This window comes from Nycticebus coucang, chromosome 9 (genome assembly GCF_027406575.1).
Source record: "Nycticebus coucang isolate mNycCou1 chromosome 9, mNycCou1.pri, whole genome shotgun sequence".
NCBI classification, from domain to species: Eukaryota; Metazoa; Chordata; class Mammalia; order Primates; family Lorisidae; genus Nycticebus; species Nycticebus coucang.
In genome coordinates, this window is record NC_069788.1 from 90,900,243 (window position 1) to 90,912,335 (window position 12,093).

Consider the following 12,093-nt stretch of genomic DNA (forward strand, 5'->3'; position numbering starts at 1 on the left):
GTTCTCCTGCCTCAGTCTCCCAAGTAGGTAGGATTACAGACAGGCTTCACAACCTAATTTTTCTTTTTCATTTTTGTAGAGATAGGGTTTCTCTATGTTGCCCAGCCTGATCTTGAACTCTTGGCTTCAAGCAATCCTCCCTCCTCAGCTTCCTAAAGTGTGAGAATTACAGGTGTGAGCCACCAAACCCAGCCTTAAATTTATTTTCATATATAGTGTAAAGTGGGGTCTACCTTTCACCTATAGATAAGTAGCATCTTAAATAATTTATTTATTTATTTATTTTTTAAAGACAGATTGTCGCTCCAGCTCAGGCTGGTCTTAAACACATGAGCTCAGGCGATCCGCCCGCCTCGGCCTCCCAGAGTGCTAGGATTACAGGCGTGAGCCACCGTGCCCAGCCCATTTATTAAATTCTTCCCCCCAAAATTTCTAATTCCATGCCAACTTTGTCGTAGATCGACTTTTTATGTATGCATGAGGCTATTTTCCAGCCTAGTATTCCCTGGGTCCACACGTACATTCCTGTTTAACCATACTGTCTTAATAACTATAGCTTTATAATAAATCTTTGGAGAGAAAGTCCTCCCACCTTGTCCTATTTCTTGAAATTTACCTTGACTATTGCTCAAATTTATCTTGACTAATTCTTGATCTTTTTGTGTGCCATACAAATTTCCGGGAGAATGCTGTGGCATCATCTTAACTCACAGAAACTGAAACTCCTAAGTTCAAGAGATCCTCTTGCCTCAGCCTCCTGATTAGCTGGGATAGTTTTTCTATTTTTAGTAGAGGCGGGGTGTCACTCTTGCTCAGGCTGGTCTAGAACTCCTGAGCTCAAGAGATTCACCTGCCTCAGCCTCCCAGAGTACTAGGATTACAGGCATGAGCCACCGTGCCCAGCCCCACACAGATTTTTAAATCAACTCTTTAAAACAGGTGTGAGCTACCACACCCAGCCTTACATTTATGAGCTAATTTAGGGATATTTGATTTCTTCTGTGTTCCCATCCATGCATATGAATTCTGTTTACATGTACCTAACTTTTCTTTCTTTTTTTTCTTTTTTGTGGAGACAAAGTCTCACTTTACCTCCCTCCGTAGAGTGCCATGACATCACAGGACTCACAGCAACCTCCAGCTCTTGGGCTTACGTGATTCTCTTGCCTCAGCCTCCCGAGCAGCTGGGACTACAGGCGCCCGCCACAACGCCTGGCTATTTTTTTGTTGCAGTTGGTCTGGAGTTGGGTTTGAACCCGCCACTCTCATTATATGGGGCCGGTGCCCTACTCACTGAGCCACAGGTGCCGCGTACCTAACTTTTCAATAATATGTTGCAGCTTTCTCCATACGAGTCCTGAACATCTTTAGCTAGATTTATTTCTAAGTACATTAAAGCTTTTACTGTTATTTTGTGGAGGACATTATTTCATGTTACATTTTCTGATTGGTTATTATAGTAATGTAAGAAAAATAATTAATTTTTAGATTGATCTTATTTCTAGCAACCTTATTAACCTCTCTTATCAGTTGGAATACTTTGTAGATTTTCTAAAATGTTCTACATATACAAAATTAGCATCTACAACTAATGAGAGGTTAGACTCATACAACTCAAGTATTATAATTATTGTTTAATCTTATTTTATTTAATTGGATCTCCAGAACAGTGTTGAATAAAAGTTATATAGTGAATCCTTTCTTGTTTTCCTAATTTTGTTGATAACTTTTCCAAAATTCATTACTAAATTTTTTTTGTTTATCGTAGAACATTTTTACAGATGCATTTGAGGAAGCTGAAGATGTCTCCTTCTATCACATTTAGCAGAGTTTTTAATGACAAAAATGTATTGAGGTGTTTTTTTTTTTTTGGACACATGAAAATTTGCTTTAATACTTCTTTGGGGGGAAAAAAAAACACACACTTGTAGTGAATGAACAAGAAACATTTTTATGCTATTATTTGTATCTACCATGCCATGAATTCATAGGGGAAGAGGTTCCAGCAGCTCAGGGAGGCACCTTTCCATTTAATGTGACAAAGTGTTGATTGACTTTTGAATTCGTGGGAAATAGGTCCCAGCACCTTGTATCACTGTTACCTGGGGACTATTGGTTATCTTGTGTGCCCCTGCTGTACACATATTATGCCATATTATGATCATGGGGAATAAATAGTTTCTTGCTCCTAAAAGCATGGGTTCACTAGTACTCCTGTGTGCTATGTTATATGCTTATTATGCCATGAATTCATAGGGAATGGGTTCCAGGAGCTCAGGCTCCTTTCCGTTAGTTCTCACAAAGTGGGCTTCTCTGGGTGGCGCAGGCTGGCGCTTCAGTTGAACCCAGGTACCTTTCTCTTTGGCTTCCTTCTTTTTCTGATCATTTTCCTTCACACATTTCAGGAAGCTATCTCGGCTCTTAGAGTGCTTAATATGCTCAATACGAACATTAATCCTCTTCGCGAGGATCTTGCCCTTAACTTGTTTGTTTACAACAATGCCAACAGCATGCTGGGTAACATTGTAGACTCTTCCAGTTTTGCCATGGTAACATTTGTGTGGCATGCCTTTTTGAACAGTACCCATTCCCTTGATGTCTATCTACAATATCACCTTTCTTGTAGATTCACATATATGTGGCCAAAGGAACAACTCCATGTTTTCTAAAAGGCCTGGAGAACATGTATCAGGTGTCTCTTCTCTTTCCCTTTGTGTTTGTCATTTTGGTGAATTACTGGAAGATGGCGTCTCCGGCCAAAAGGAAGGCGTATTGAGTTTTTAATAAAGATTTTACTAAGTACATAGTACAAAAATTTCTTGTATATACCCCCCCACACACACACACACACATACACATACAAAGTTCTTCCTATCATTAATATCTTACATTAGTGTGGTAAAATGATGAACCAATATTAACACAGTATTATTGACTGAAGTCCACAGTTTACTTTAGCCTTCACTTTTTGTGTTGCATAATTCTAAAGATTATCTGATCAAAAATATTCTTCATTTCTTTTTTTTTTTTTTTTTTTTTTTGTAGAGACAGAGTTTCACTTTATGGCCCTCAGTAGAGTGCCATGGCATCACACAGCTCACAGCAACCTCCAATTCCTGGGCTTAAGCAATTCTCTGGCCTCAGCCTCCCGAGTAGCTAGCTGGACTACAGGCGCCCGCCACAACACCCAGCTATTTTTTTGTTGCAGTTCAGCTGGGGCCGGGTTTGAACCCGCCACCCTTGGTATATGGGGCCGGCGCCTTACCAACTGAGCCACAGGTGCTGCCCAAAAATATTCTTCATTTCTGTTACAGTGTTTTTTATTTCTAGTATTTCCTTTGGATTCATTGACGGTTACCATCTCTCTGCTTATTACCCATCCGATCTTGTTTGTTGTCCACTTTCTCCACGAGAGCCTTAGCATATTAATCATAGTTAATGTAAATTCCCAGTCTGGAACACTTTTACACTGTGGGTGGGACTACAAACTAATACAGCCTCTTTGGAAAAAAAGATGGAGAATCCTCAAAGAACTCAAATTAGATGTCCCATTTGATCCCATTACTAAGCATCTACCCAGAAGAAAAAAATCATTTTATCATGAGGACATTTGTACTGGATTGTTTATCACAGCTCAATTTACAATCACCAAAATGTGGAAACAACCTAAATGCCCACCAACTCAGGAATGGATTAAGAAACTATAGCATATATGTACCATGGAATACTAATTTAGGTATAAAAAAGACGGAGACTTTACATCTTTTATACTAACATGGATGGAGTTGAAGCATATTCTTCTTAATAAAGTATCACAAGAATGAAAAAGCACGTATCCAATGTACTCAATACTAATATGAAGCCAGTAGATGATCTCATACACACCCACATAAGAGAAAAACTCAATTCAATTCAAGTTGGGGGGAAGGGGAACAAACCAGGGGAGAGGGGAGGAGAAAGGGGATTGATGTGCTCTCACTTAATGGGCACAGTGTAAGGGTATATGGCACACCTCCTGGGTGCCGGACACAACTACAAGAGGGACTGTACTAAATGTAAACATTGTAACCTAGTTGTTTCTCCCCTCGCATGAACCTAAATAAAAAATAAATACATACATAAATAAACGTCTTTAGGACAGACAAAAAAAAATTCTGCCGTGTCTGAGTCTGGCAGTGAAGCTTTTTCTTTTCATATTGTGTTTTTTCTTGATGTATAGTGTGGCTTGCAATTTTTCATTGAAGGCTGTGCATAATATATTGGGTATATGTTTGTGTATATTGGTTATATGTTTGTGTTTTATGTTTATTTGTCTAAGAGTTAGGCTGTATTTGATGTTGGCTATATATGTAGGTGTCAGTATCTTCAGTTTCCTCTATTGTCCTTATTGTGTCTCCCCTGTTTCTCACTTGTAATCTACGGTTGTTATAGTGGAATACTATCAATAAAGTGGTAAGGTACTAGGGAGGAAAAACATTTTATACTCTGATGATTAAATTTCCATGGGTTAGTGATTCAGAATCCCTGGACTATGACCTTCAGAAGAGGTTCTTAGCCTTTCCCACCCCTCATTTCTTTATAGGAGACAGGGAAGCTAGCGTTAGTTCCATTTGACTAATTGCCCTTCCTCTACCTCAGATAAGGTCTGGTAGTTTCCCTTGAAGACTAGCCTCTGTTATGAAGCATAAACCACTCTAGTTGTATTTTAAAGTGGTTAATTTTCCCTTTTTCCTGCCAGAAGCATGAGATTATTCTCAGATCTTTACCATGAGAACTACTAGGGCTCTCAGAGACAAAACTCATGAAAGTGTGCCCCCAATTTAAGCCCTCAAGAGTTTTTAAGTCTCAAGCTACTCCACACTCTGTTTTCAGAAATTTTTCAATTATTATTGAAGTGTTTCTATAAGTTACTGACTCTATAAGCTTCTGCTCCCTATAAGCTGTGATTCTCTGTATTCACCCATTTCTACCACATTTTGGTGGGGTACTGTCATGAATAGAGTAGTATCCCACCGATTGTGTGTCTACATGGGACCTTAGAATATTACCTTATTTGGAAATAGAGTCTTTGCAGATGTAATAAAATTATGATAAAGTCATACTGGATTAAGGTGGGCTCTAAATCAAATGACTGGTTTGTTTATAAGAGAAGGGAGAGAGAGATTTGGATACAGAGACCAAGGCTGTGTATAGATGGAGACAAGAGATTGGAGTGATGCAGCTATAAGCTGAGGAATGCCAAGATTGCTGGTAGCCACTAGAAGCCAGTAAAAAGCAAGGAAGAACTCTTCCCTAGAGCATCTGGAGGCAGTGTGGCTTTCACCTACTCAAACCTTGATTTTTTAGACATCTGTCCTCCAGAACTGGAACAGGATAAACTTGTGTTGTTATTAGCAGCCTTAGGAAACTAATGTTTCACACCGTTTGTCCTCTGACCTCAATTCTCTAATAATCTAACTTCTTCTCCTCCTCCTCCTCTTTATTTTTTCTTTTTTTCTGAGATGGAGTCTCACTATGTCACCCTCAGTGGAGTACTATGGCATCACAGCTCACAGCAACCTCAAACTGTTGGGCGTAAGCGATTCTCTTGCCTCAGCGTCCCAAGTAGCTAGGACTACAGGCACCCACCACAACACCTGGCTATTTTTTTGTTTTTGTTGTAAATGTCATTGTTGTTTAGCAGGGCTGGGCTGGGTTCGAACCCACCAGCTCTGGTGTATGTGGCTAGTGCCCTAGCCATTGAGCTATAGGCGCCGAGCCTACTTTTCTTCTTATTATGAAGATAGGAGTGATAACTTCCAAGTTCTTCACGTGTTAGAGCAGAAACCAGAAGTCTATATTCAGTTTTAATAAATATTTTCTCGGGTGGCACCTGTGACTCAGTGGTTAGGGCACCAGCCCCATATACTGAGGGTGGCGGGTTTCAGCCTGGCCCTGGCCAAACTGCAGCAAAAAAAATAGCTGGGCGTTGTGGTGGGTACCTATAGTCCCACCTACCGGGAAGGCTGAGGGAAGAGAATCCCCTAAGCCCAGGAGTTGGAGGTTGCTGTCAGCTGTGATGCCAAGGCACTCTAGCCAGGGCGGTAAAGTGAGACTCTATCTCTAAATATATAAATAAATAAATAAATTCTTAAGATGATCATAAGTTTTTCTGTTAATAAGATGTATTACTTAATAGATTTTAAGGATCCTCACATTCCAAACTTGATCCTAATATACTGTTTTTTCTTAACACGGCTGAATTTTCTGCACTAATTTTTTTCCAGAATTTTTGCACCTATGATGAAAAGTGGCTTTGTTTAATAATTTTCTCACCCAGTTATAGTATCAGTGTTGTAATACTCTGAAAAAATTAACTGGGTCATATTCTAAGGTCCCATGTGGACACAAAGATTTCCTTCTTTGTCTAATCTCAGTTTATGTAAAATAGTTTTCTTTGACGATTAGATATAGAGTGACCATCCATCCTGTTTTGCCCAAGACTGTCCCAGTTTAGCATTAAAAATCAAATGTCCAAAAAAAAAAAAAAATCAAATGTCCCAGAAAATCTCCTCAGTCCTGCACCAACCAGAACAGGTGGTCACCTTAGAAGATGAAACTCCACTGGTTTATTTTGATGCTGCAGTAAGAAGAAGGAAGATTACTTTTCTGCTGCTCTAGTTTCTTGAGTTAAACATTTAGCTATTTTTAATTGTTCCTAATAGGTGTATTTACAGCTATGTTTATACTGCTCAGTATTGCCTTAGCTGTACAATTGCAGTTGAAATTCATTGCCATTGTCATTTGATTCTGAATATTTTTGTAATTGGCATTGTGATTTGCTCTTTAATTCAAACATAAAGAATTTTCCTAGCATCTTTTTAGTGTGGATTTCGAACTTAATTGCATTGTGGTTGGAAAACATGACCTGCATGATATCAATTCTTTAAACTTTGAGACTTCTTTTGTGACATGGGAGGATAATCAAATTTTGTGATATTTCCAAATTATGTAAGCCATTTATATTGAAATGTTGAAATATAAACACTGAAAAAGAGAGTTATTTGGGGGGCGGCACCTATGGCTCAGTGGGTAGGGCACCAGCCCCATATACCGAGGGTTTTGCATTCAAACCCAGCCCCGGCCAAACTGCAACAAAAAAGTAACCAAGCACTGTGGCGGGTGCCTGTAGTCCCAGTTACTTGGGAGGCTGAGGCAAGGGAATCGCCTAAGCCCAGGAGTTGAAGGTTGCTGTGAGCTGTGACACCACGGCACTCTACCGAGGGCAATAAAGTGAGGCTCTGTCTCTACACAAAAAAAAAAAAAAAAGAAAGAAAGAAAAGAAAAAGTTATTTTTGATGATTGTAGATAGGAATTTTCTATATCTTTGTGAATTTTTGGCATGTTTTACTTACTAGTTTCTATCACTTTGATTGTGGTTTTTATTCATATCTCCTTGTAATTTTGTCAGTGTTTGGTTATCTATATATTATACATACAGTATTATATGTAATATTTAAAGATTATGTTATTAAAGGCAAACATATTATAATTGTTACATCTAACTGGGGGGTGTTCTATTAATATGTTGGATCCTCGTTTATTCTTTCAAATGATTTTGCTCTCGGGCGGCGCCTGTGGCTCAGTGAGTAGGGCGCCGGCCCCATATGCCGAGGGTGGCAGGTTCAAACCCGGCCCCGGCCAAACTGCAACCAAAAAATAGCCGGGCGTTGTGGTGGGCGCCTGTAGTCCCAGCTGCTCGGGAGGCTGAGGCAAGAGAATCGCGTAAGCCCAAGAGTTAGAGGTTGCTGTGAGCCGTGTGACGCCAGGGCACTCTACCCAAGGGCGGTACAGTGAGACTCTGTCTCTACAAAAAAAAAAAAAAAAAAATGATTTTGCTCTCAATCCTACTTTGATATAGATATATCTATATCAGCTTATTTTAAATTAGTATTTTGATTAGTGTTTACTTTATATGTTGTTTTCCATTCTTTATTTTTATCCATTCTGTGTGTTTTAAGCTTATCTCTTATAAGTAGCAAATAGCTAATATTTTTTATTCAATTTGATATTCTCTTTCATTAGTAGATGAGTTGAATCTTTATGTTTATTCTGATATACTTGAACTTATATTTACTATCTTATTTTATGTGGATGCTTTTTCTTTCTTCTCATTTTCTTCCATCTTTTGATAAAAAATTTTCTGTAATCCCCTCTTCTCCCTTCACTCATTTAAAAGACATGGATTGTGTTTCTAGTGTTTAACTGATTACTTTTACAGTTTTAAAAAATGTTTAATTGTGAATTTTTCTACCTCTAAAACTCTTCAGGCCAGGCACGGTGGCTCATGCCTGTAATCCTAGCTCTTGGGAAACCTAGGTGGGTGGATTGCTTGACCTCAGGAGTTGGAGACCAGTCTGAACAAGAGTGATACGCTGTCTCTACTAAAAATAGAAAAAGCTAGCCAGGCATAATGGCAGGCACCTGTAGACCCAGCTACTCAGGAGGCTAAGGCAAAAGGATTACTCAAGCCCAAGAATTTGAGGTTGCTGTGAGCTATGATGCCACAGCACTCAACCCCAAGGTGACAAAGTAACACTTTGTCTCAAAAAAAAAAAAACTATTCAATATTTCTATCCTCCTCCCAATTGAATATGACTCCCAGACTCCCATTTTGTTATTATTGCCAAGAGTTTCACTTTGCCTTTATAAAGAAAACTTGCACTTTCAGAGGCCAAAGCAGGAGGATTGCTTGAAGCCAGGAGTTTAAGACCAGGCTGGGCAGCATAATGAAAATCTGTCCCTACAAAAAATAAAATTATCTAGGCATGATGATTGCACATGCCTCTAGTCCCAGCTGCTTGAGAGGCTGAGGCAAGAGATTAATTTGAGCTCAAGAGTTTGAGGTTGAAGTGAGCTAGGATGGTGCCCTTGCACTTCAGCCTGGGTGTAGCTAAACTCTGTCTCAAAATATTAACAATACACTAAAAATAAGGCCAGGCTCAGCGGCTCATGCCTATAATCCTAGACTGGGAGGCCAAGGCAGGTGGATTACCTAAGCTCGGGGGTTTGAGACCAGCCTGAGCTAGAACAAGACCCCATGTCTAAAAAATAGCCTGGTGTTGTGGCCGGCATCTGTGGTCCCAGGTACTTGGGAGGCTGAGGCGAGAGGATTGCTTGAGCCCAAGAGTTTGACGTTGCTGTGAGCTATGACACCATAGCACCCTACGGAGGGCAACAAAGTAAGACTCTGTCATGAAAAAGAAAGAAAAGAAAGAGAGAGAGAAAGAGAAAATTCACCATTCCCTTGGTCAATAGTTAAGTAAATTTAGTCACACACTTTACCAATTTCTGTACGAGCAGTTATTTCTCATATACCATGCATTCCCCCAGGATCACTTTTCTCTCTTACTGAAGTGCATTCTTGATTATTTCTTTTAGAAGATGTATATGACTGGAAAACTCTTTTAGTTGTTGTATATCTGAAAGTGTTTCTTTTTTGCCTGCGTTCTTTTCTTTTTTTTTCCTTTTTTTTTTTTGTTGGGGATTCATTGAGGGTACAATAAGCCAGGTTACACTGATTGCAATTGTTAGGTAAAGTCCCTCTTGCAATCATGTCTTGCCCCCATAAAGTGTGACACACACCAAGGCCCCACCCAGCTCCCTCCTTCCCTCTTTCTGTTCCCCCCCCCCATAACCGTAATTGTCATTAATTGTCCTCATATCAAAATTGAGTACATAGGATTCATGCTTCTCCATTCTTGTGATGCTTTACTAAGAATAATGTCTTCCACGTCCATCCAGGTTAATGCGAAGGATGTAAAGTCTCCATTTTTTTTAATGGCTGAATAGTATTCCATGGTATACATATACCACAGCTTGTTAATCCATTCCTGGGTTGGTGGGCATTTAGGCTGTTTCCACATTTTGGCGATTGTAAATTGAGCTGCAATAAACAGTCTAGTACTAGTACAAGTGTCCTTATGATAAAAGGATTTCTTTCCTTCTGGGTAGATGCCCAGTAATGGGATTGCAGGATCAAATGGGAGGTCTAGCTTGAGTGCTTTGAGGTTTCTCCATACTGCCTCCCAGAAAGGTTGTACTAGTTTGCAGTCCCACCAGCAGTGTAAAAGTGTTCCCTTCTCTCCACATCCACGCCAGCATCTGCAGTTTTGAGATTTTGTGATGTGGGCCATTCTCACTGGGGTTAGATGATATCTCAGGGTTGTTTTGATTTGCATTTCTCTAATATATAGAGATGATGAACATTTTTTCATGTGTTTGTTAGCCATTCGTCCATCGTCTTTAGAGAAAGTTCTATTCATGTCTCTTGCCCATTGATATAAGGGATTGTTGGCTTTTTTCCTGTGGATTAATTTGAGTTCTCTATAGATCCTAGTTATCAAGCTTTTGTCTGATTGAAAATATGCAAATATCCTTTCCCATTGTGTAGGTTGTCTCTTTGCTTTGGTTATTGTCTCCTTAGCTGTACAGAAGCTTTTCAGTTTAATGAAGTCCCATTTGTTTATTTTTGTTGTTGTTGCAATTGCCATGGCAGTCTTCTTCATGAAGTCTTCCCCCAGGCCAATATCTTCCAGTGTTTCTCCTATGCTTTCTTGGAGGATTTTTATTGTTTCATGCCTTAAATTTAAGTCATTTATCCATCTTGAATCAATTTTTGTGAGTGGGGAAAGGTGTGGGTCCAGTTTCAGTCTTTTACATGTAGACATCCAGTTCTCCCAACACCATTTATTGAATAGGGAGTCTTTCCCCCAAGGTATGTTCTTGTTTGGTTTATCAAAGATTAGGTGGTTATAGAATGTTAGTTTCATTTCTTGGTTTTCAATTCGATTCCAAGTGTCTATGTCTCTGTTTTTGTGCCAGTACCATGCTGTCTTGAGCACTATGGCTTTGTAGTACAGACTAAAATCTGGTATGCTGATGCCCCCAGCTTTATTTTTGTTACAGAGAACTGCCTTAGCTATACGGGGTTTTTTCCGATTCCATACAAAATGCAAAATCATTTTTTCCAAATCTTGAAAGCACGATGTTGGTATTTTGATAGGAATGGCATTGAATAGGTAGATTGCTTTGGGAAGTATAGACATTTTAACAATGTTGATTCTTCCCATCCATGAGCATGGTATGTTCTTCCATTTGTTAATATCCTCTGCTATTTCCTTTCTGAGGATTTCATAGTTTTCTTTATAGAGGTCCTTCACCTCCTTCGTTAGGTATATTCCTAGGTATTTCATTTTCTTTGAAACTATGGTGAAGGGAGTTGTGTCCTTAATTAGCTTCTCATCTTGACTGTTATTGGTGTACACAAAGGCTACTGACTTGTGGACATTGATTTTATAACCTGAAACATTACTGTATTTTTTGATGACTTCTAGGAGTCTTGTGGTTGAGTCTTTGGGGTTCTCTAAGTATAAGATCATGTCGTCAGCAAAGAGGGAGAGTTTGACCTCCTCTGCTCCCATTTTAATTCCCTTTATTTCCTTGTCTTGCCTAATTGTATTGGCTAGAACTTCCAGCACTACGTTGAATAGTAAAGGTGACAGAGGACAACCTTGTCTGGTTCCAGTTCTAAGAGGAAAAGCTTTCAGTTTTACTCCATTCAGTAAAATATTGACTGTGGGTTTGTCATAGATAGATTCAATCAGTTTTAGAAATGTGCCACCTATGCCTATACTCTTCAGTGTTCTAATTAGAAAAGGATGCTGGATTTTATCAAATGCTTTTTCTGCATCTATTGAGAGGATCATGTGATCTTTATTTTTGCCTCTGTTAATATGGTGGATAACGTTAATAGACTTGCGTATGTTAAACCAGCCTTGCATCCCTGGGATGAAGCCTACTTGATCATGATGATTGACTTTTTTGATGATAAGCTGTAATCTATTGGCTAGGATTTTGTTGAGAATTTTTGCTTCTATGTTCATGAGTGAGATTGGTCTGAAATTCTCCTTTTTGTTTGGGTCTTTTCCTGGTTTTGGTATCAGGGTGATGTTTGCTTCATAGAATGTGTTGGGGAAGATTCCTTCTTCCTCAATTTTTTGGAATAATTTCTGCAGTACAGGAATAAGCTCTTCCTTGAAAGTTTGATAGAAT

General features: G+C 39.2%; 1 pseudogene; it reads right to left on the minus strand.

Annotated features, from left to right (window-relative positions):
- Positions 1 to 2,201: 2,201 nt before the first annotated feature.
- On the minus strand, positions 2,202 to 2,727 carry LOC128594383 (60S ribosomal protein L21-like; annotated as a pseudogene).
- Positions 2,728 to 12,093: the final 9,366 nt, after the last annotated feature.